A 26363-nucleotide genomic window follows, 5' to 3' on the forward strand; every position below is an offset into this window, starting at 1 on the left:
GCTAGTATTACAGTTTTTCTTTATTGTAACTGTATCTTTTCTACAAAGGTCAGTAATAACAATTTCACTTGAGGGCAATAATATAGAAGGTTAAAAATCAGATTAAATGCACGAATGTCACTTTCCTTATTCTTGTTTTTCCTCAAAGTCTTGGGGAGTAGGAAACATTATATATAGATTTTGAAAATTATTTGCATGATGTGCACTAATGGTGTCCAGTATATTCAAGTATGCACTGGTAATTAGTTATCTCAAAGAAAGTCATATACAGAACCCTAATACATGAAATAAATATAATAATAACAATGTTTCATTAAGTGCTTACACTAAGCCCTGTACTGTGCTGAGTACTTTGTACATATTATCTCATTCAATCATCAAAACAAACCAATATGGTAAGAACGATTATGATGCCTTACTAACAGACTAGGAATTTGATGCTTAGAGGAATTAATTAATAACTTATCCAAGGTGCCACAGAGAGATTGCAGCAATTCAGTCACATATTCAGGCTCCACATCTAATTCTAGTTCTCTTGCTGTTCTCATCACATCTGCAGTGACTTCCTCCACTGACGTCTTGATGCCTTCAAAGACACCGTGAGGGTTGGAATCAACTTTTCGCAAACTCGTGTTAATGTTGATATTTTGACTTCCTCCCATGAATCATGAATATTCTTGGTGGCATCTAGAATGGTGAATCCTTTCCAGTAGGTTTTTAATTTACTTTGCCCAGATCCATCAGAAAAAAAATCACTATTTATGACAGCTAGAGACTTACAAAATATATGTCTTAAATAATAAACTTGAAAGTTGATATCACTTTTTTATCCATGGATTGCAGAATAAATGTTGTGTTAGCTGGCATGAAAACAACTTTAATCTCCTTGCGCATCTCCATCAGAGCTCTTGGGTGACCAGGTGCATTGTCAATGAGCAGTAATATTTTGAAAGTAATCTTGTTTTCTGAGCAGTAGTTCTCACCAGTGGGCTTAAAATATTCAGTAAACCATGTTGTAACAGATGTGCCATCATCAGGCTTTATTGTCCCATTTATAGAGCACAGGAAGAGTAGATTTAGTATAGTTCTTAAGGGCCCTAGGATTTTTGGATGGTAAAAAAGCACTGGATTCAACACGAGATCACCAGCTGCATTAGTCCCTAACAGGAGAGTCAGCCTATCCTTTGAAACTTTGAAACCAGGCATTAACTCTCTAGCAATGAAAGTCCTGGATGGATCTTTTTTTTAAAGTAAAGCTGTTTTGTCTACGTTAAAAATCTGTTGTTTGGGGTAGCCACCTTCATCAGTTATCTTAGCTAGATCTTCTGCATCGCTCACTGCAGCTTGTGCATCATCACTTGTCGCTTTACGTTGCACTGTCCCGTTATGGGGACAGCTTCTTTCCTTACACTTCATGAAGAAACCTCTGCTAGCATCAGACTTTTCTTCTGTAGTTTTCTCACCTCTCTCACCCTTAATAGAATTGAAGAGTTAGGTCCTTGCTTTGGATTAGACTTGGGCTTAATGGAATGTTGTGGCTGGTTTGATTTTCTGTCCAACCCGCCAATACTTTCTCCATACCAGCAATAAGGCTGTTTTGGTTTTTTATTCATGTGTTCACTGGAGTAGCACTTTTCGTTTCTTTTAAGACCTTTTCTTTTGCATTCACAACTTGGCTAACTTTTTGGTGCAAGAGGCCGAGCTTATGGCCTGTCTCAGCGTTGATGTGCCATCCTGACTAAGCTTAATTATTTCTAGCTTTTTATTGAAAGTGAGAGATATGCAACCCTTCCTTTCACAGGCCATTGTAGGGTTATTAATTGGCCTTATTTTATTTTATTATTTTATTTTTTTAGAATTTTTTTTATTTCGAAGTATTATGGGGTACAAATAATTTCAGTTACATGAATTGCTTGTATAATGCAGAGTCATGGTTATAAGAGTGCCCATCACCCAGAAATTGTGCGCTGTACCCACTAGGTAGATTTTCACCCATCCACTCCTCCCCCCCGGTCAGGCCCGCCTGAAATGTACCCCTTTAAAAACCCTGGCTGGCAAGCCATTGGGGAGTTTGGCTGTACGCATTGACTGCTCATTCTTCTTGCCTGGCAACCTGCAATAAAAGGCCTAATTTTAATATTACTGTGCCTCAGGGAATAAGGAGACTTCAGAGGGAGAGAGATAGGGCAATAGCGGGTCAGTGGATCAGTCAGAGCACACACAACACTTACTAGGTTGACTGTCTTCTGTAGGCATGGTTCATTGCAGCCCAAAACAATTACAATAATAACATCAAAGATCACTGATCACAGATCACCGTAACAGATACAATAAAGAAAACATTTGAATATTGTGAGAATTGCCAAAATGTGACACAGAGCCATGAAGTGAGAACGTGCTGTGGGAAAAATGGCACCATGCTTGATGTAGCATTCTTACAAACCTTCCATTAGTGAAAAAAAACAAAACAAAAAGAAAAAAAACAAAAAAAACACAAAAATGCATTATCTGCAAAACGCCATAAAGTGAAGTGCAATAAAATGAAGCATGCCTGTATATCTTGTGTATTATCACTGCTTGTAATACTCCCTGCTACCACCCTAGTCTAAACCACCAGTTATTTCTTTGCCAGGCTGTTTGAATGATCTCCTAAATCGTGTCCCTTCTGCTTAATTCTCCAAACGTAGTGATCTTTTTGAAGTTTAAGTCTGACCATTTCTTTATCTTGCTCATGACAACACAGTGCATTATTGGGAGTAAAATCTTTCAGTCTACACATGGTTTGTCACCTCCTTGACCTCACCTGCTTCCTCTCCCTGTTATTCACTCTACTCTGAGTCCCCTGGCCTCCTCTCTATTCCTCAAAGAATATAAACCCGTCCCTTTCTCAGGGCTTTGCATGTGACAGACTTTCTTCCTGGATCATTTTTTCTCTCAACAGATATCTGTATGGCTCACATCCTCATTTAAGGTTTTTGTTCAGTTATTACTTCTGAGAGATTTTCCTTGACTGTTTATTCTAATGTAATTCTGATCTCTTCCCAACCCCTTAGTGTCTCTCTCTCTCTCTCTCTTCATGGCACTTCTGAACTACTGACTGTCTTTGTTCCCTCCTCCCCTAAATCCATTCTCTAGTATTTTTGCTAGCCCTGGGTCTCCTGAGGGTGACTTTTATGGACTATCCAATATAAATTTCATTGCCCCGTGGCTTCTGTTTGGTAATTAGCCACTGGGAGCATCAGCAGAAGATAAGAGGGTAGATAAAGAGATAGATCGGGGCCCTTAGTATCCCTTTGCTTCCTTTGTGTGTTGACTCTGTTTTGGCAGGAGCAGCTTTCCTCTAGGGCCACTGCTCTTATCTGGCAGTACGTTTCCTACAGCTCTAGTTCTTGCATTCTTCTAGTAACATAATTCTCTGTACTTGTCTATTAGGCTTCAAATGGTTACAGCTTCCCATTGTTGCTAGCCCTGGGTGCTATCTTTTGTTGGTTTCTTTAACCCTGTCCATATTTCTGAATAAAAGTTCCTTTATTAATACTCTTTAATTAAAACCACTGCCATCTTTATACTGCCTGAAATCCTGAAAATTCAACTTCCCTTGCTATACTTGAAACTTCACATTCATTTGACTTTATCATCTAACCACCCCACAAGAATGTAAGTTTTGTGAGGTGTGGTAAGCAGAATAACACATCTTTCTCCACTTCCCACCAACATGCACGTGAACACATGACTGTGTTACCTTTCATAGCAAAACAGACTTTGCAGATGTATTATGGATACAGACATGGAGATGGGAAGAGTTTCCATCCAAATTTAAGGTGAGCATAGATTTTCCATATTTAAGATATAGTATACCTGATAATGGTCTTTTAAAAATGTGGATTCTTTAAACTACCTCATGCAGGCTTATTTAGGTTCCTCTTAAATTGTCAAAATTTATTTTTTTAATTGAACTCATTGTGTATCACTTCAACGCCTTTTTTAAAAAAAAAATCTAATGATGTGTGCCTCTGTAACACAAGCCGTGAACTTAAAAAAATCTAATTTAAAACTCTAAATGTGTGATTTTTATGTGTGAAAAGATTCTTACTTAGGCACACTTATTCTATTATCCTTAAAATAGACTGCATTATCAATTCAAATGTATAACTGATCAAATTAGAAGACAGTGATTAAAAATAGTCATATAGACAGTGCCTAATTAGTATTAAACTTTCTCTGTATTCCATTTATGTGGAAATAGTGGTTTAAAGATAATGCTACATTATCAGCAGTCAAAACAGTTTTTCAAATATGCCTGAAGGCATATTTTTCTTTTCTTTTCTTTTTTAATTATAGAATATTACGGGGGTACAAAAGTTTTGATTACATGATTTGCTTTTGTGCAGTTTGAGTCAAAGTTATAAGTGTGCCCATCACCAAGGTAACATGCATTGTACCTATTAGGTGTGAATTTACCTGTGCTCTCCTTCCTCCTCCCACTTGCTTGGTTTCTGTTGAGTTTTTACTACCATACGTGCACATGGATGTTGATTGATTAGTTCTAATTTAACAGTGAATACGTGTGGCATATTTTTTCCATTCTTATGATATTTTGCTTAGAAAAATGGTCTCCAGTTCCATTTAGGTTGTTACAAAGGTATTAGTTCACCATTTCTTATGGCTGAGTAGTACTCCATAGTATACATATACCACACTTTATTAATCCACTCATGTACTGATGGGCACTTGGGTTGATGCCATATCTTTACCATTGTGAATTGTGCTGCAATAAACATTCGAGTGCATGTGTCTTTTTAATAAAATGACCTTTTTTTCCCTTTGAGTAAATACCCAACAGTGGGATTGCTGGATCAAATGTTAGGTCTATTCTTAGTTCTTTGAGGTATCTCCATACCTCATATATCATGAGGTTAAAATAATGATTTTATTGCCCCCTTTTAAAGACATAACATGTTTTCCTGAATACTGAAAAATGATATCACTGACCCCCAATCAATAGATGTTTCACTTGCGATGGATTTGTTCTAACACATCTAAAGAGTCCCTGTAGCTACTAAAAGCACTCAATACAGCGCCTGTTAGGGATTCCTTATGATGCCCAACTGATACATTCATTCAAACAAGTACTTAGTAAGCGCCCACAAGGTACTTAGTTACTGCCAGACATTGAACAGGACACAAGAAAATGTAAGACAGTTCTGTCCTCCAGGATTTTATAATGTGGCCTGGAATTAAAAGGAAACGAAAGGAAAAAGACCAAATGTTTGTCTCATACTTTCATGTGCCAGGCACTGAATAGGGCTGGAGACATAAACTATGACAATTAATCCATGTAACCACTCAGGGAAGTTGGCATGACTCCCAGTTCACAAATAAGAACACGTTAGTCTGAGGGATGCTGAGAACCTGTTCAAATTTGTCAGGTAAGAAGTGATGGAGGTAAAATCAAAACCGATTACACCCGTGTACTTTCTGCTGTACCACTTCTCATATAAAAACACAAGCAGCAGCTCCTAGAAGCAATACAATGAAAGCCTAAATGAATGATATGCATTATTTGCTGGGGAAGATTAGGAAAGGAACAGTGACTATGGATGGGGAAGTGAAGCCTTCCTGGTAAAAGTTCATTACGGATGTTTACTGAAAGAAAAAGAGTTCTGGCTTGGATAGGGGAAAGAAGTAAATGTATTCCAGATGGGAACTATTGTCAAATAGAAATGTCTAGTCAGAAATGAGAAAGGCAGGCTCCAGTAGAGTGATGGAGTCAGCCCAGCACATTTTAGGTGCCAAATAAGTGGTGTAGAATGGCTTTGCTTGGCTCTGGCTACGCATGAAGGTACGCATTTTATTAACAATTAAAGGAGTGTGGTGAATGGTGCCACTTTACTTAAGTGCTATTTTTGCTGGCTCTGCCCTTGTACATTCAGCCAAGGTTCTGAGGAGCCTGCTTCTTTTGGCTCTAATTTTGGATATGCATTATCTTCCCTCATGCAAAGAATCATTCTGCTGCTCACCTCTGCAGCCAACAGTATTCATGCACTGTCGTTATAGTATCTCTCAAAGAAAACCTCACAGGTACTCTTTCATAAATTCCTCAAGTCCCTAGAGCTGAACAAATTCTTAAGAATATCAAGTGTCCCAGAAAATTATTTGTAGATACTAGAACATGCCAGAAAAACACAGTTCTACATTAAGCAATAGAGCGTTCTTTCCACTTGAATAACTGCAGAGTTAGAACGGTTATTTTATGAAAAAGTTTGAAAGCATTTAGGATTAGTGTCAAAGAAATATTCATAGATAACTATGGTAAGTAAAGTGTTAATATATCTGAAGAAACTATGAATTTGATTGGCTTATCCTTTAGCTTAAGTGAATTTTTGTATGTTATTTTGAATCAAAGTCCCCATGTAGAGGTAGAAGGAGATTTCAAGAAGAAACTCCAAAAGTGATTGTTTTCTCTGTTGTTAAAGCCCTTTCTGTGATAAGAAATATTTTTATCATTCAGTTGCTGTGAATTTCAAAAGGATCACCTATGATAGAATAGTGGTTCCCCAAAGATCTTTTATCTGCCATGGGGAATGTCATTGTTCCCAAAGAAGATAATAAAATCAGCAAGAAAATAATAAACATTCTCTATAGGATATCACAGCATTAATTGACTACAAACACTCAAATTGATTTTTTAATCTACAGGCACATGACAAGGTCAGCAACAGAGGAAGGCTGATGTTGCTTTACTTTCATAATATAAGTGATATATTTAAGATTCTGAATATAAACATGAAGTATGGTACTTTGAAAATAATGGACTATAGATATCTATTATACTTCAGTGTAATATTTTTAAACAAATTTTAACAAAAACTAGATAATATTTTGCTTAGATTTTCTTATGGGTAATTTTTTTAAAGTTTGTTTTATAATCGGTGCTCAAAAATATGCACCTGATATTTAAAAATAAAATTGATTTTTATCAAAATTTTACATGTACCCAGTAAAGATTTTTGGTTAAGTATTTATAAAACTATTTATTTATTTTTTATTTCAGCACATTATGGTGGTACAAATGTTTATGTTGCATATATTGCCTTTGCCCCACCTGAGTCTGAGCTTCAAACCTGTCCATCTCCGAGATGGTGCACACCACACCCATTAGGTGTGAATATACCCATTCCCTCCTCTCTCCTCCCACCTGCCTGACACCTGATAAATGTTACTACTATATGTGCACATAAGTGTTGATCGATTAATACCAATTTGATGATGAGTGCTTGTTTTTCCATTCTTGGGATACTTCACTTAGTAGAATGGGCTCCAGCTCTATCCAGGATAATACAAGAGGTGCTAGATCACCATTGTTTTTTGTGGCTGAGTAGAACTCCATGGTATACATATACCACATTTTATTAATCCACTCATGTATTGATGGGCACTTGGGTTGTTTCCACATCTTTGCAATTGTGAATTGTGCTCCTATAAACATTCAAGTTCACATGTCTTTGTTATAGAATGTCTTTTCTTCCTTTGGGTATATGCCCAGTGATGGAATTGCTGGATGATCAAATGGTGGTTCTACTTGTAGCTTTTTGAGGTATCTCCATATTACTTTCCACAGAGGCTGTATGAGTTTGCAGTCTCACCAGCAGCATATGAGTGTTCCTATCACTCTGCATCCATGCCAACATTTATTGTTTTGGGACTTTTTGATAAAGGCCATTCTCACTGAAGTTAAGTGATATCTCATTGTGGTTTTGATTTGCATTTCCCTGATAATTAGAGATGGTCAGCATTATTTCATAAGTTTGTTAGACATTAGTCTGTCTTCTTCTGAAAAGTTTCTGTTCATGTCCTTTGTCCAGTTTTTAATGGTGGTGTTTGATTTTATCTTGCTGATTTTCTGGAGTTCTGTAGAGGTTCTCATTGTTAGCCCTTTATCGGATATGTAGCATGTGAATATTTTCTCCCATTCTGTAGGCTGTCTGTTTGCTCTTGTGATAGTTTCCTTGGCTGTGCAGACACTTTGTAATTTGATCAGGTCCCATTTATTTATTTTTGTTGTTGCTGTGATTGCCTTTGGGGCCTTCTTCATAAATTCTTTGCCTAGGCCAATGTCTGTAAGAGTTTTTCCAACATTTTCTTCTAAGATTCTTATAGTTTCATGCCTTAGGTTTATGTCTGTTATCCACCATGAATTGATTTTTGTGAGAGGTGAAGGTGTGTATCCTGTTTCAGTCTTCTACATGTGGCTATCCAATTTTCCCAGCACCGTTTATTGAATAAGGATTCTTTCCCCTAGTGTATGTTTTTGTCTGCTTTGTCAAAGATTAAATGGCTATTAGAGGATGGTTTTATGTATGGGTTCTAAGTTCTATTCCATTGGTCTATGTCTCTGTTGTTATGCCAGGACCATGCTGTTGTAGTTACTATAGCCTTGTAGTATCACTTGAAGTCTGGTAAATTGATGCCTCCCAATTTGTTCTTTTTGTTTAAGATTGCTTTTGCTATGCAGGGTCTTCTCTTATTCCATATGAAGCACAGAATTATTTTTTCTAGATCTGCAGAAAATGATGTTGGTATTTTAATAGGGATTACATTGAATTTGTAGATCACTTTGGGTTGTATAGATGTTTTAACAATGTTAATTCTGCCGACCCATGAGCATGATATGGCTTTCTACCTGTTTATGTCCTCTGCTATTTCCTTCCTCAGCGTTTCATAGTTCTCCCTGTAGAGGTCTTACACCTCCTTAGTTAAATATATCCCTAGGTATTTTATTTTCTTTGTTGCTATTGTGAAGGGTATTGAGTCTTTGATTTGGTTCTCAGTTTGACTGTTGTTGGCATATAGGAATGCTACTGATTTCTGTATATTGATTTTGTAACCTGAGACTTTGCTGAATTTGTTTATCAATTCCAGTATTCTCATGGCAGAGTCTTTGGAGTTTTCCAGATATAAGATCATATCATCAGCAAAGAGAGATAGTTTGACCCCATCTGCCCCCATTTGGATGCCCTTGATTTCCTTCTCTAGTCTGATTGCTCTAGCTAGGACTTCCAGCACTATGCTAAATAGAAGCAGTGATAGAGGGCAACCTTGTCTAATTCCAGTTCTAAGTGGTAATGCTCTCAATTTTTCCCCGTTCAGAGTGATGTTGACTGGGGGCTTGTGCAGGATAGGCACCAGTTGTTCTTTGTAGGTCTGGTAAAATTTGGGTGTCAAACCATCTGGTTTGGGACTTTTCTTGTTAGGAAGGTTTTTTATTGCTGCTTCAATTTCAGTAGTTGATATTACTCTGTTCAGGAATTCTATTTCTTATTTCTTCCTGATTGAGCCTAGGGAGGCTGTGTGTTTCTAAAAATTTATCCATTTCCTCCACGTTTTCAAGTTTATGCGCACCAAGGTTTTTATAGTATTCATAGATGATATTTTGTATTTCTGTGGTATCAGCTGTAATTTCTCCTTTTTTATTCCTGACTGAGCTTATTAGAGTCATTTCTTTTCTGCTTCTCATTAATCTAGCAAGATGCATGTCAAGGCTTTTTGGCTAAAACTATTAATAATAATAAAAAACAGAATTTGCTTCTCCACTCCTCCCTATATGCCACACTATATGGAAGCAACCTTCAATTTTTATTTGTTTTGTTTTAGCTACTTATGGTATTTTCCAAATATTTTTAACTAACATTTTCACACTGCTTTTCTTGGCTTCCTTGGATATATATATATCTATTGATACACTAATATGAAAGATGAAATTTATGTTACATATGTCATTGCACACAAAGTTACCCTCTAAATATAGTTTTAATACATTTATAACTAAATTCATATTCCATGTTATCATTAATATGACTGTCTAAATCCATTTGGGCTGCTACAACAAAAAATACTGGGTTACTTACAAACAACATAAATTTATTACTTACAATTATAAAGGCTGGGAAGCCCAAGATCACCTTGGTGATTAGGTTTCAAAATAGGAATTTTGGAGGGAAACAAACATTCAGACTATAGCAATAACCATGGAAGCATTTTTTTCTATTTCCAAGGAGGCTCTGACTAATCATTCAATATATGTACTTTCATTGAATCACATTATTTTTTTGTTTAGTACCTCACCAAACTTTCTGTATATACATTGGTTCCATATATGCATATGTTATACATGTGTATAATATAATCTTGAAAAAATTCGGACTGAGATCTTCTTGTCTCTGCTTCAACTATTTTTTCTTTCAAATTTAGTTATAAAAAGTGAAACATAGCTACCATATGTAGCATTACCACCATGTTTAAATTTCAAATTTCTTATTTGAAAATGTTTAATACTATCATTTATTGCCAATCTTTAAAATCTGTGTAAATATTCCCATTTTTGGGTACTAAAAATAGTAGCTTTTGAAATAATTAATAGAATAGAAAGCCTAAATAGATCAAAGTTCTTGCTTCTTCGTATACTGATATCTTTTTCTCTTTGAACTCTGAAAATTACACCAGTCTTGGTGGTGTTAATTTCTGTTGACCTCTTTGGATGAGCATATTTATTAATATACCAACTAAAGTTAAAAACCTGTGAAGTTGACTTTGCATCTATTTTTTGTATTATACTTTAAACTGGCATAGTTTAGAATGCCCCAATGATTTCATTCTCCTTATTTATGTTATAATTTGGTCCAGAAAATAAAATGTCTTAAAAAGGGAGTAATTTAGTACTTTTGTTTTGCTTTTATTAAAACAACAATCACAGACTCCATTTTCTTTACATAGACTTGTTCATAACCTTGATATTTTTAGAATTTAATATAGATTTTTGTATTTTATTAAACTACATCTCAAATGCCACTATTGATTTCTATAAATTGACATAGCCATTGACTTAATAAAAAGGACTTTATTCAGCTCTCAAGAAAAATCTTGTTCTTCATCCAAGATTTAATATCTCCTCAACTCCATTCAGAAATTTGGCAGATTATTGAATAACCTTTGACATTTTGGTGAACCACCTGACAATTTCAATCATAGTATGGACTTCAAACAGCAAATATTTGGGATGTTTCAGGTTTCAAATCGTATTCAACTCTCAACCTTGAAAATGTCCTTTATTGGCTCTCAAGAATATTTTTCCCTTTGAAACATTTTCTTTTAACTTTCTTAAAGTCATATTCAAAGCTAAAGATATGGATTTTCCAAGTGCCAACTTTTACTAATAGAATTAGGAAAGGGAAGAATCAAAATTTAGCAAAATGTCACAATTTTCTAGCTTTAAAGGTAGATCATCCTTCGACCTAGTTTTTTTCTTTTTTCTGGTATTGTTTTAATCAAAATTCTCATTGGACATTTTGGATCTTTGACATAATTCTTTTCTTTAGATTTGCAGAGACCTTTATTCACAAAGAAAGTTTAAGTAAAAGAAAGTTGAAATATAATTGATAATATGATGCATAATTTTTTTGAAAATTAATTGTGGTTTTTATTAAGACTTGAATCAGAAAATTTACCAAAAACATTGAAGAACATTTATTTGGAAATTAATCTTAATCTTAATTAATCTCAGATAATTTATTAGCTCTGAGAATGATCTGGTATAATCCTAAGTAACAATTTTAAATAAAGTTAATTATGTATTTTAAGTAATATATATGCAAAATAAAATTTAATAAAATAGTACATGTTTTCTCTTTTAAATGGAGCTTTTTGTTCATTTTTAAAGAAAAAAGTCAAAACTGGAAGACAGTCTTTACAACACTTAATGGTATTCTTCTATGATGAAAAACCATATCTAGGAAGAATTTAACCATGTTAAAGGATCAGTTAGTAAGAAATGCTGCTTGCCTGCTTCTTCCTACGCTGTATAGCAGAATCTTAACTGCAGTAGCAAGCTATTTTCCTCTTGGCCCACGTACTTAACTTCTCAAATGTCAAGAGAAATTCTTTAACTATGGCCTTTATGAATAGAAACATTAATTTGTTCAACAGAACTGAACCCATGTGATGATTTTTAAGTGATATGTAATTTTTAATTTTAACAAATTTAAATATGATATAAATATAATTTTTAACAAATTTACTCTGAATATAATTTATACAAATCATAAATTATGCATAGAGTAGTTATAAACATTTAATTCTTTATCACTAAAGATTGTTTTTAAAAATCTTATTTTGGAATAATATTAAAGATAACTGTGAACACATTATTTAGATTTTTCTTTTTGTCACATCCAGATTTGGCTAGTTCTCTTCTGTGTGTCCTAAACTGTTTTATCAATAATATTTCAAAAAAGGTTTATGTCTCTATTATGTTCTGTAAAATACCAACAATAAATTGCTCATTATAACCAGAATGTCTTCATTTCTATATGACCATTCATTGTTCTTTTTACACTTTCTTGATATCTCTTTATAACATCAATACTCTGCCCTTTATAGTCTACATTTGAAGACTTGATGGTGATTGGATAATGTTTAGTTTTTTTCCACTGGAAGTAGTGTCTTATAATACATATCACCATGATTCTGGAAGAGAGAAACAGTAATTTACCTACACAATAACTGAATCCATAACCTTTTTAACAAAATGAGGGAACCAACAACAGAAATTATTTTATTTAAAATAATTTCATACCTCACCTAAAGGAACTTGAAAAATAAAGTTATATCATAAACCAAAATTCTATCTTTAGGGGAAAAAAATGGCCTTCTCTAATAAATACATTATCTTTTAAATTCTTAAATTAGAAACTTAAATTACAAACACTCCAGTGAGTTGTTTAGAACATACAGTGTGAGATGCAAGTAAGTGTGTCTTTATGATTTCCTCAATTTTGTTCCCAGAAAACAAGGTATGAGTAGGTCTTAAGAAAGGATTTTTCTATTGATATGAAAACCAGAGTGAAATGTGTCTGCAAAAACTAAGCTACTGCCTGCCCTTATTTCATTAGGCAATATATTGACTTTAGTGGGATGCATATTTATTTTTAACTCTATATGTGTTATTACAATAAGTCTACAAAAGAAACAAACAAAAAGATGCAAAACAAACAAACAAAAAACCTCAGATCATTTCTACAATTGTGGTGATCAGACTACAGCATGATGTTTACTCTAAGTATGTCCTTGTTGTTAATTCTCACAGGAATAAGTACTATCAGAATACTTTTAAAGACAATCTTCTAACACTTCTCCCATCAAGTCATCTTGGAAGGAAGACTTTTAAGACTTATCAACTAGCCTGTTTATGAGTGTTTTCAAATTTTTCTATAGATGAAAACAGATGGCCCTCAGAATTACAGCTGTCAGCACATCTCTTTGGGTCTAAGGGAGACCAAGAGATAATTATAAAATAGATCCTTCTTTGATCTCTTACTTTTATATTCTGACCTGAAGAAATCGTGAAATTGTGCTAAATATGAAATTATGCTAACTGTGAAATGGTAATAAGTATTTAAGCAAACTATGAAACATATGGGAGATTCAAAATTGGTATATACCTCTTTAAAATGGACCAAAAAAGCCTTGGCACACTTCCCAAGGCTACTCCTTGCATTATAGAGCACATGTGTACCACACAGCATTTATGACCTCAACTCTAGTGACAGAAACACTCCTTAGTTCCATTCTATAGTTCCTGATAATTATTAATTTTCAAAAGAAAAGCTGATTAAAGGGCAGAATTACATACAGTCATCTTCAAGATTTTTTTTTCTTTATTTGCTGGGAGTCAGTTGAAGCAAGCTTTGACATATCATTTATTTAACAACTTAGCAGAACTGATTCCTACTGTTAAACCTGGAATGGTGTATAAAAAATAAACAACAGTCAAATCCAATGATGTATTTCAAGATCTAATTGGTAGCCTATACTCAAAGCTGACCTTATCACTTGGGATGAAAAACAAAAATAAAAAGAAAACATGGTAGTAAAATAAAAATCATGTTTATGTTTATAAGTCCTGAAAATTCAATTCTTATAAATTACAACACATCACCCGAAGTAGAAATTATGTGCAATCAAAATATTTGCACAAAGCTGTGATTTATGTAGTGATGATTGGGGTATAAATAATAATACTTTAGTGTGTTTTAAGAAGTTTACTTCAAATAAGTCATTTTTGAGCAACAGGCTTAAAAAGACTATTTTTTAAAAACAAGTCTTTTCTCCTGTAGAAATGTGCATGTTAGTTATTTCTGCTGGACTATTACATGTAGACTGGCAGGCATTAGTACACTGTTCACATTCCGAATAGGCACCTGGTAGAGCTAAGCTAGAAACTGACTTAGAACAGGGACTGAGTCTGCTTTGTTCATTGAAATAACCCCAATACCTGGCACTGTGTCTGGTCTAGTTCAGGTGTTCAAAAAGGTTGAATGGTTTTGCTAAATTAATTAAATATATAAAGAATCAATGCCAAGTCATCACACTCAGTCCCTGACCAGGGCTTTTTGTAAAGCCGTAGATGTCAAAATCATTCCCTGAACCCTCAATATTGTTAGAAATGTAAATTTCCAGGCCTCATGCCAGACCTTCTAAATCAGAAACTCTTTGGGTGGGCCCACCAATCTGTGTTTAAAAAGCCCTCCAGGTAACTATAACACATGCTAAAATTGAGAATCACTGATATAAATAATCCCAATGCTGTACACAGCTTTCTAGAATTATAAGAGTGTCTTAACAGTCTGTTATAAGAAGACAATTTCTATGGACAGAATGTGAATAATTTTACTTTCCTAAGAATTTTATTCTACTTCTTAAGAGTTTTTTTTTTTTTTTAACTATAGGTATTATTTCCTATTTGTGTAGTAAATTGCGTATCTTGTGGAGGAAGGCTGACTCAGTTTGAGTTCCTGAGACAAGGAATTGAATACAGATGGTTTATTAGAAAGGTGGTCCCAGGAAGCTCAGTGAGGAAGTAGTGAACATGGGAGAGGATAAGGAGAAAAGCCAGTCAAGATGTTACCAAGAATGTGCTATGAATGCGGGCAAATGGGGTTCAATCCTGTGAAGAACCATCTGAGCAGCTGTATGTGGAATGTATCTCAGAACCACCCCTCTGGAGAGTGGGAAGGCGGAGGTATTCAGGCACTTACTTCCATCCCCACTGGCTGTGAGTCGACTGCCAGGGATCCTAACATGCCCCCACTTCTAGATGAGATTTGCATATGGCCAGACGGGCTGGAGAAAGTCATCAGGCAGAGAAGATGAGACACAAGCTCTTGAGGTGGGACATGACAATATGCTGCAAACTGTGTCCACCTGCAGTGTCAGGGCAATTCAGTGGGCTGGGGGGCTTAGAGGCAAAGTCTCCTGTGTACACAGTGGCCTTCTAATGTGTTAGCTTTCAGCCAGCTAAGGAAGACTTATTTAATGTCTATTATGAGTCAAGTTCAGAGTTAAATCTTGGGAATATAAAAATGGATAAACCATAATTCCTGCCTCAAGAAGCTTTTAGTGTAGCAAATGCAGAAAAATAAAAAGGTATTAGTTAAAATATAATTATATACATTCACTAGTGGTAGTACACATTCACATTTATAAGAGGAAGCTATAATGGGTGAGGGTATAGTAATCATTGAAGACTTCTTAGAGATGAGGATGGTGATAATGATTATAATGCCTAAGTGAGGTCCTAAGGGACAGTTAGAGGCCAGCCAGTGAAGGGGGGTGTGTCAGGGTGGGAGGGGGTGTGGACGGAAGTCAGAATAATAGAGGTGTGAATGGGAAGTGTGTAAAAAAGAGACAGTAATCATAGGTTTGAGAAGATTATGCAAGTAGATTTACAGAAAGGTTGTGTGTTAGCTATAATAAAATTCTACAGCCCAGTGGGTAGTAAATGAAAAGACTTTGAATGTACAGGAGTGGATAGATAACCCATCATGGAGCTTCAATAAGGAGAAAAGAAGAAAAGGATCCAAGGCTCTGTTGAAAGGTTTAGTCCCTTTGTAGGATGAAAGGGGCCTATTTTACTGTGACGAAAGTAGGATGAATGAAGATAAGGTGGTGTGTGTTCATTTGCAAAATAGCGAAAATAATAGCAACTACCTTCAAGAACGTGAGACCTAAATAATAAAAGTCACTAAAGTTCCACATATGTAATACCCGATAAATATTAACCATTATTCTTTAAATAATGACTGCTTTGCTTTGCTTTTGGTTTTGGAGGGGCAGAAATTTTAGGGCTTGTAACCATTTCTACCTATTGACTTTTCCATTTTTTCTTTTTTAAATAGGAAACAACGTTACTTACAACATTGTTAGGAAGACAGGCTAGTGGAGCTGGTTACAGGTTAAATATCACGACCTTTAAAAATGGAGGAGGAGCAAAACTGAGACTATTATATAAAGAAAAATAATGATGGTCAGCATTAAATGTCCAGTAGGGGTAAGAAGCCATGAATTTGCAATGACAGCAAAGTGCACAGTTGTGTGTTCCATTTCTAGGAAATGTGGAACAGTGTAAGACATGTGAATGGCATTCAGGATAACTGTCATTTTATAGAAAGCACATAATTATAAATAGTGGCAGATAAGCATACATGTAAAAATTTTTAAGTGGATTTATGATCACTAAAATGTGTCAGATGATTTTGAATATTCTTGCCTTCTGTGATCATAGCATGGGTTCCTTTGTCAAATTCTACAATTCTGTTCTGCAAATGACATTTTGTTTGAGCAGTTAGCAGTTGGTGCCTCAGTTTCAACTGACATTTTGTTACTAAACACAGTTCTAACACCATAAGGTGATTTGTCAATGGTAAGAAAAGGTAGTTTATATTTCACTATAGTGAGATAGCACAGGCGGGAGAGTCAAATGCTAGGAATTCTGGAAAGTGTCCATGCTGTCAAGTCCAACACCATTGAAAACATTTTTTTTTTTTTTTTAGCAGTAGGCCACAAGGCTGCTTTTTTATGAAAGAAACTATGAAGGAAATTTAGAAATCCCAGAAAATTTGAAGGTCTCATTGTGATTTAGTGAAAATCTCAAGGATCCTATCTCCAATGAGTTTAAATACTTTGAAAGTGACAAATACAAGTAGTATAGAAAGATGGTCATGGAAGTTTTCACTTTACATTTCTCTATTTTTAATTTTGGATACTTTGTGCACCAAAACCAATAATACCTTTTGAATACTTTTTTCCTGTGAAATCTTTTGATTTTGGAATCATCAACATTTTATACTGCTCTTGAAATTCTAGAAAGAAAAACCTTCATGTAATATTGGAAAAGCCTAAGCCTAAATATTGAACTAGGGATGTCTTCTAATATGTAATGATCAGCTTCCATAGTAACTTAATCAGTGACGAGCTCTGTGTAACATAGGATACAACCAAGCTGCACAAAGACTTTCATTAGTATAAAAACAGTAGAAAACTGATCACATGCCTAACTAATAGAAACTAGATGCTTAATTGCTATATTGCCTTACTGGCAATACAGTACTAATATTCTTAGTACCTAAGAATTATTGTCAAATTTCTCCTCTCAAAGCTTTTGGTCCTTCCTCGTCTGGCGACTTTCTAAAAAATGCAAAGTTTTGCTGTGGTGAAAGAGCAGGAACAGATAGATAACTGTTTCTCTGGTTAAGCATCAGGTGCATAAATTTCTCTGGTTCAGTATCAGCATATATTTAAATCAGTTAATCAGCGTAGAAGATTACTCACATTCCAAAAAGAATATGGGGACTGAGTCTCACTTATGGTAAAGCAAAATTTTTACACTGTTTCAAGGCAAACAGAGTGGAACGGTGGATGAAACTACCTTTATTTTTCAAATTCTTCTATGGTTCCTCTCTCTCTGTCTCTGTTCCCTCTCTCTGTCTCTCTCTCAGATATACAGTAGATGCACATAAGTTAACAGGGTGGAGTTTAAATGCACAGAACTTCAGTGTCTCCCACATGATATTCTGCAACATATTGAATTGTGATGATTCTAATTTTGAACCATGCATAATGGTTTCTGCAACTTAGAAAAAGAGGGCTATGAGAAAATTTTGTGGAAAGTACCTTTACTAATTATTGATTCTACTGTCCACTCTTATTTAACTTTATGATTTGGGTGAGTCACTTTACCATTTTGTTCCTCAGTTTCTTCATATGTAAAATAGACATAAATGTAGTGCTTGCATAATAAGGATGTTATGAGGATTAAATGAATTATTGTATATATAAAAGCACAGAGTGCCTGGCACATAGTAAGCATTCGATAAATTAGCTTATATTATTATTGACATACTGTAAATAGCATTCAATAAACATTTACTAAATAGTATACGTGAACTCACGACCATTTGTGAGTATTGTCAAAAGTACCACAGACACCTGAGTGATTTTTGAATACTTATACTGCCCCACGTGCTTCAGGTACATTTAGTCATTTAGTTCTCACTGTGCACCCATGAAGAAAGCTTTATTCAGGTCAACAGGAAACTGAGCATCAATAGTATGTGACATTACCTGATTGCCATTAAGGAGGCCCAGCATTTGAACTCAAGCTCATTTATTCAAATTTTATGTTCTTTTCCTCGTACCGCATAGCCTTCAAGTCCCAAGGTACATAGCTTTGGAAATTCTGAATTTAACACTTGTATGCTTCATTACCACGTAAATAATCAAGATCTCTCTTGACAGAATGGGAATTGATTCATTTTCTGATTATTTAATTTTTTGAAATTAAATTCCTTCTAATGACTTCCTTTCCATATCAGTGTATCAAATGATTTAGTCCTAGGTGAAGTAGGATATGTACAGATGTATTCACGTCAGTTAGGGCTGTCTGGTTATGTTTTTTCCACAAATAACATGTAGTGAAAATCTTACTTGTCCCTGGCAGTAAATTTTACTGAAACCTATATGACACTCATCATTGTAAGGGGATAGACCAGTGATCAAAACTAAGTGCTTACTCCTGTGAAGCTTATACCCTAGAGCACTGAAAGAGACCATAAATACGTGAGTGCATGTGTCTATTTGGCTCAAGTGGGATAAATCATAGGCAAGAGTAGGTGATAGAGAAACATAAGGGGAATAAGAATGGGTGACCCTAGGACTCATGCCTGATGGAGTGACATTTATGTAGAGACCTCAATAAAATGCAAGAGGGAGCCATGAGCGTGTCTGATGGAAGAGCAATCCGGGAGGCAAAGCACGGGGGACCAGCAGGAAAGCCAGGGCCGAACCAGGGGGAATAGGGGGATGGGAAATATGTCCACCGTGGCCCTCACAGCCACTTATATAACTGAACACAATTTCACTAAGGCTGAGATAAAGGCTTGTTCACAGAGTTGGGCAAGCACAAGGGTGGGGACAACATTGCCTGGGTTTAGAGAGGCTGGGGTGGGAAGGAATTGGACATTCGGGTCACCCATTGAGTTATGAGAAGCACTTTGTGAGAGGGGATTGAGAAGAACCCAAAGGAACAAAGCAAATGAATGAAAGTCCACAGCTGTGAAGGGCTCATATGTCGCATTTAGACGTGATCAATAGACTTCTTTTTAACAACTTCATTTTTTCTTTATTGTCTTCAAGACAGCAAGAAAGCCTTAGTTCATAAATCCTGGCAATTAAGTGCCAGTGTGCCCCCAAATCGTCATTTTAAGCCCTGATCGAAATCCAACTAAGAACTCATCGTCATATGTTTGGCTGTGATATACTTAAGAATTAATTTACTCTGCTAAAGGTCATTGGGCTACTAAGAAATAAATACAATAAATAAATATTTTAATGTGATTTTCCTTTTTGTGCCAAAAGTTAACATAGTAGGAAACAGTAAAACTGGCAAAAGATGAGTGGTCCTTCAATGAACACCACTTAGCCTAATTGTTTTTGCATAATGCACCTTTCATTACTACATCCAAAAGACCCCAACACCAACAGAAACAAGGAGTTAAAAACAGTAACACAGTGGTTTCTTGCACTGGAGATAACTGTCAAACCTTTATTTATACTTTCATCAGATAAAGTGTTGAAATCATGAATTTAACACTGTTCAATCTTTGTCAATAATACAGAACACAGGAAGGTGGGTTTATGCTATATAATGAATGCAGACTCTCTATTTCCTTGCATTAGTGCCCATCTTCATGCATTAAGAAGCAAAGCAGGTAGCAGTGTTGGCTGAATCTCAGTGGTGGCATATTTCCATCTCCCAGGGGGTGTGGGAAGACCCAACTGCACAGCAGTAACAATAAATCTAGCATATCCGTTTATGAAATAACTTTGGCAGTAATGGCAAGAGCATTTGGATGAAAGTGTATTTGTGGTCTTCCAGCTGGAAGATCAGAGCAGAGATTCTAAAGCAAAAGGCACAGAGTGGCATGGCAGATAGTGGCTGCTTGGATAAAAACAGAGGAGAGTTGGGGATCCATGCTGAGCTCAAGGGGAAATGCAAACAAGATGGTCCTTTCAGAGTATCTCCATGCTGCCTAATATCAGCCCGAGGGATTATTAATGCCATCTGCTGGAGATACTTGGGATTTAAAAATGGAATCTGTACAAATAAGACTCTAATGTCTCCCTATACCGTGGCTTCTGTTCTTCTAGTGAGAAAAACAACAGGGTAAAGAAAACAAGTATTGAAAATGAAGCCCAGGTCATATACATGTTTATTATACCTTAAGAAGCCTGGAGCTGTGTACTGTCACTACATTTCTGAGGATTATGGTATTTAATTGCTCTCCTTTTTTTTTTTTTAACAAAACTCTATAATTTGGCCATGTACAACACTCAGGATGTAGCTTGTACTGTAAATAAATGAATCTCTTGTTAAAAATCTATTATACTGTATAAACTTTATACACTAAACATTCCCATTCTATACTTTATTGGTGAGAACATAGTAGTTTTGTTTGTTTTGTCTTGTTTTGTTTAGTTATAAAGGGAGAAAAATTAAAAGGAAACAAGCAAGTATCACCATTTACTTCAAACTATTCACATGCATTTGGGTCATATATAAAATATACTAAGTCATCTTTTGTTCTTCTTTTGTGGAAATTTTTTCCTCTGGTTGTCATGTTCTCTGTAGGATTATTGTGAGACCATAGTTTAAAAACTTACAGAATTCCTTGTGGTGTAGTGTTCCAATAAATTTTTAGGACTTTCAGAAATGTGCAACTAAATGAACATGGATTCTAGTGTGTTTTCCAAAATGTACTAATCCCATGAGATTTGCATTGGGAAAAATGTTTTCCGTGGTCAAATCCATTTAGAATATGCTGTCTTCTCCTAGAGATCCATAAGGCACATGAATTTAAATGCAAGGAGTTGCTATTTAGTGAGAGTTTACCATGTGCCATTATCTCATTGGATTCTCCTAATGATTTTATTATGTGGGCACTGTCATTTATCCCTATTGACAAATGAGGAAACCGAGGTATACAGAGTTGATAATTTTGTGAAAGTCACACTAAGAAATGGAGGCATTGACTCTGACTTTATAGGTCATGCTCACAAGTCCGAAGCAATATATCCCACATTATTAATATATGAAATAATATTATGTGTTAATATGACTTTCATGGTAATTATTTCTATACTGACGTTAATCTACTAAAAGCTTTGAGGAGTAATGCAATAATGACATCTGTTTAACTTTGCTAAACACAACTTTTCTAAATCTATTTGGGTATAGGACACTCACTAATTTTAGTGGAAGTAGTGTCCCACAGATACAGTTCTAGAAATGCTGATATAAGCTATAGCATTGCTATAGATGAGGAGCCAGGAAGAAAGTAGCTCTTTAATATTTCTCTGGCCACTTCTTCCAGAATAACTGTTGGTGTCCTTTCCCTAGGCAAGGCACTTGCTGGGTTTCCACCTGACAATTTGGAATGGATAGAGATAGGGAAGTAAACACCTGATATCTTTGTTGCTGCAGGTGCACCGAGCACTGGAACTCTTTGCATAAACGTGTGATATTTAGTACATCCTGCAAAGGGAACAAGCTTAATTTAGTTAAGCCACAAGGTTGAGTGAAAAACAGCATGTTGCTGTTATTGTTTAGTCAATTAAATTGTCCTCTGCACTCTCAGGAACTGTTCCACGTTTATTACCAGTGAGATACACACTCCAGCAGTGTTATTGAATTCCTCCCTTTGGATTGTCTTATATTTAGCACATCTAAAGATTTGAGAATGAATGATGGAAGACACAGTGATAAATTGTAGAGCTTTTCTAAAGATTCAGAAGTTCTAAAGTTCCTGCCAATGACAGATGGTCTGTCCTTACTCATCGCTTGTCTTCCTGACAGGACTTGATTTTCTTTTTCCTTTTTTTGCTCGATCCCATTACAGTAAACCTAGCTTCTTGGGAGGTGGAATAGTTTCATTTGTTATAATTACATGATTATATATCGAAGAGGCATCAACTTTGTATGAACATGTACTATGCTCTTTTTTACATTATTAATGTACACTGCTATTGTGATAAAAGAGAATTATGGGGTAAGAGAGAGAGAAGAAACAGATTACCAAGAGGAATCCATACTTCCATTTCTCCTGTCATTTTAATCATCAAATATACTAGAGTCCCCATTAGATAGGTTTTATTTCTTATTGATTTGCTACTTTCTTTTGATAGCCCAAACATAATATGATCCTTTAGATAGTGTTTCTTATTCATTATGGTAATAAATATTATTTTTAATACCTTTAATATTTGGTAACAATCTAAAATTTTTTTAATTTTTGTTTAAAATGTACCAGTGCTTACCAACTTGTAAAATATTTATAAGAATCCACACAATGAGACCAAGCAACTATAATGAAGAAGTGCTTGAATATGGTACAGGTTCCAACTGAAAAAAAAGTTAAATTTCAGTCAAATCGCTTAATTTCTTTCATAGATTTCAAATATGTTTACTGCTAAAGTAAGAGATGTGCTACTTAGGTAAGGAAGGTGGGAAAAGAAAATAATTTTCCTGTGGAAATAAATATAAAGGCTTTAAAAATTCTAGGATTTCTTAAAATAATTTCTAAAATTCAGAAGTAATTCAGTCCTTCAAGTTAATAATGCCACTACAGCATTGCATAAGCCCAAGTGTTATCAAGTGGAAGGGGATTAATATTACTAAGAAATATAAAAATAATAAGGTGAACTGATTCGGGACTTATAGTAGTTAGTTGTCCTTTGTTATCTATACAAGGAGCTCAGAATTTCTTTTTAAGTAGATATGTCTCTCCTAAGAATGCTCACTGTGTATTAGCTTAATTTGATATGTGAGAAGCACAAACAACATTATCAATTTTTTCTTTCCTTTTTCTAAATTCTACTTCTACTGCAAGTTTTAACCTCTCTGGAGATATATGTGTGTGTGGATCTTACTATTATACCCACACTAGTCATTTAAGTGAAAGAACTCAAAGCCTGCTGGGTTTCCAAGGTTTAGGTTATTGACCTCCCAGTGATCTTTTCATTCTCTTACTAAATTCTCCTTCCATTTCTGATATCAGTTACTTTTTTAATCAGTGGCTTTTTAACATTGCTCACTTTCAGTAACATTCAATTACAAAAAATCAGAGAACTCATGCCAGCTCATTGGTTATGCATGAAGATGTTAACCTAGACCTAAGGAAATTATAGCCCTCTTTTAGAGGACATTTTTTCATATAATAAATGGAAGCATTAACTTTCCTAATACAACATTAAAACCAAAAATTTTCAAACTTCTTTAAAACATGGTGTCACAGTAATACATAGATTTTAGTTACGCATGTTGCATATAGTTTGGTATATTATTAAAAAGATGAGACATGCCATCTTTTCATTCTTAGGTACTTTCTAGTATAATTTGTTTTCCTTCTCCAGAGAAAAAACTGTGTTTGTTAAAAAAAAAAGTCCTAAATATCTGATATTCTCAAAAAGGCCAACAAATATTGCATGATTTTGAGTTAAGATTGGAAAAAAGTACATAGCTGAGATTAATAAAAATGCTTACCATTACATATGATGGGCTGGATTACTCATCAAATGGACCTAAAATGTAATGTCCCAATATGACAGAGGTTCATTTGGTGTCAGCCCAGGACCACAGCAGGAGGTAGGGGAGAGGGATCTACTCCTTGCACTGGAGACATTGTGGCTCCCAAAGTCATGACATCACTGTCGTAGTAAGCTGGAAGAGACAGAGAGTAGACACAAGCACATGAGGTTTCATGGGTCAGGTTTGGAAGTGGCGTACATCACTTCTGCTCACATTCTACTGGCTAGAACTCACTCACAGGGCCTCGTAGTTCCACCCTGCAATGAAGGATGGGAAACGTGGCCCTGTTCAGTGTCCTGGTAGAAGGAGAGAATAGATTTTGGTGATCAGCTAGCAGTTTCTACCACATGAATCTTAAGTTTTGCTTAAAAATTGAGGTGAATTCAACCTATTGTGCTATTAATATTGTCTAATTTCTCTGATAAACTTGGTATCCACTCACTTGTTCTTAGGGAAGAGGATTTTTAATTTTATTTAGTAACCTAAATTGTAGGGACGATTAGGGACTAATAATTTTAGAACAGTCAGTCTCATAGAGACCCCGTAGGAGACCCAAAAGCTTGAAAGCTTGTTAAAGGTTTCAATAGACCTTTTCATTGAAATGCACATTGAGACACAGGGGCGAATTTCACTTTACTCATACTGAGGGTTCACAGGTATCTGGTGCCCATCTGTGGTAAAGGGCCTCCAAAGTAGAACATGAAGATAAATGGTTCATTTATTTATCTGTAGAAATTGCTAACATTTTTTTGCTTGTAACAAATTTATACTGCTAAAATATCTTGTATTTTAATACTCATGAATAAAACCAAAGAGAGGAAAAAGATTATTTCCCTGCTGACCTAAGCAAAGGAAAGTAGTGCAATGAGTAGAACCATGGCCTCCGATGAGACAGTTGCCTTTCTTCTTTACGGAAACACTAAATCAAACCCTGTGCCTCAATACCATGTCATCTTTTTGCTTTTGAAAGTTTATTTCAAGGCAAAGAGTGTGAAAGATGAGTAAATTTTATGTTCTCAACAGATTACCAATAAATTGCCATTGTAACTCTTACCTTCTACTTAGTTCATAAATGCTGCTGCCCAAGATAACTTCTACCTTAACAATTTCTACAGGTAATGCAGAGTTCTCATAGATTAAATTTTGCTTAAATTGGTCACATGGTACAGATTATCTAAATGAGGACAATTTAAACTAAATTGAGTCATCACTTTACTACTAATATTGCTTCAGAAGTACTTTCAATCGATACTACTTGTATCTTGATGTTAATTTCTTTTTTCTTTGAATTCTTTCTGTTTCCATATTTTATTTGTGTTTTTTTCCCCACGTGCAACATACTTCTCTTCACTTTGTCCATAAACCTACCTTCCTTATAAGTGAGCCCCTAGTTCGTAGTCTTTCAAATTCTAGAGGAGTCCTCATTTATTTTCTAATACTTTTCATTTTTGGGAATTTGTCTCTAAGATAATTGAAGAAAAATACTCAGAAAATTAGAAACAAGGGTTATTATTACTGGTATAAGGAATTTTTTTTTTTTTTTTTTTTTTTAGCTAAAACTGAAAACTGCCATGGATCATATTTTCTGCATTAAGTTTCACCTATAAGTTGAGCATGTGTATATTACAAAAATGATAATAATTATAAACCTTAAAAATAGGTAACATATCCTCAATTTTCTGATAATGCATTATTTATACACCTCAGTAAAGTCAAAAGGACCAATGTGATGTATATTAGAATAGTATGAAATTTATACAAAATTTAAAGAATAAATATTCTGCAAATAATTATATACTTTGAGAAAATATTGAATTACATAACAAATATATTTCCAATTATATTTCTTGTGATTCAACACACTTTTAATAGGCATTTGTCAGTAGGACAGAGTAACCACCAGAATGCAATTCACACTTCAAAACAACTCCTTGCTAGTTATTAGAAAGCATCTTCATTTGAAATCCAGTCTCTGACTGTTATTCCTAAAAATAACAGAATAATCCCTTGCAAAACAGTCTCACCTATTATATGCCTATGGCATGAACCATAAGAACATGTCTTAGAAAGAATGGAAACCTCAGTACAAAAGCTACCCCTGCACCTCACTCACATGCATACGCACACGCACACCTCACTTTTTTGGCGTAAGCCAAGAATCATTTAGAATAAATGTATCCACAGTTAGTCAACCAAGATTGCTACCCATATATTGTTTGCTCCTTGTTTTACATAAATTTTATTTCTCTTTATCTTGTGAGCAATCTAAAAGCTACTAAATTTTCCTGCCCATACTTTAATGCTAATACGTTGTTTATTGCTTTTAGTATTTTACATTCAAATAAGTTTAGAATTGGATCTCCTTAGAATATACATGACAAAGATT

At 35.0% G+C, this 26363-nt stretch overlaps 1 protein-coding gene across 2 annotated transcripts in view; it reads left to right on the forward strand.

Moving 5' to 3' along the window:
- Positions 1–26363, forward strand: part of GRID2 (glutamate ionotropic receptor delta type subunit 2) — a 1057247-nt gene that overhangs the window by 633748 nt on the left and 397136 nt on the right. The window lies entirely within an intron of this gene.

Source organism: Lemur catta, chromosome 24 (genome assembly GCF_020740605.2).
Source record: "Lemur catta isolate mLemCat1 chromosome 24, mLemCat1.pri, whole genome shotgun sequence".
NCBI lineage: Eukaryota > Metazoa > Chordata > Mammalia > Primates > Lemuridae > Lemur > Lemur catta.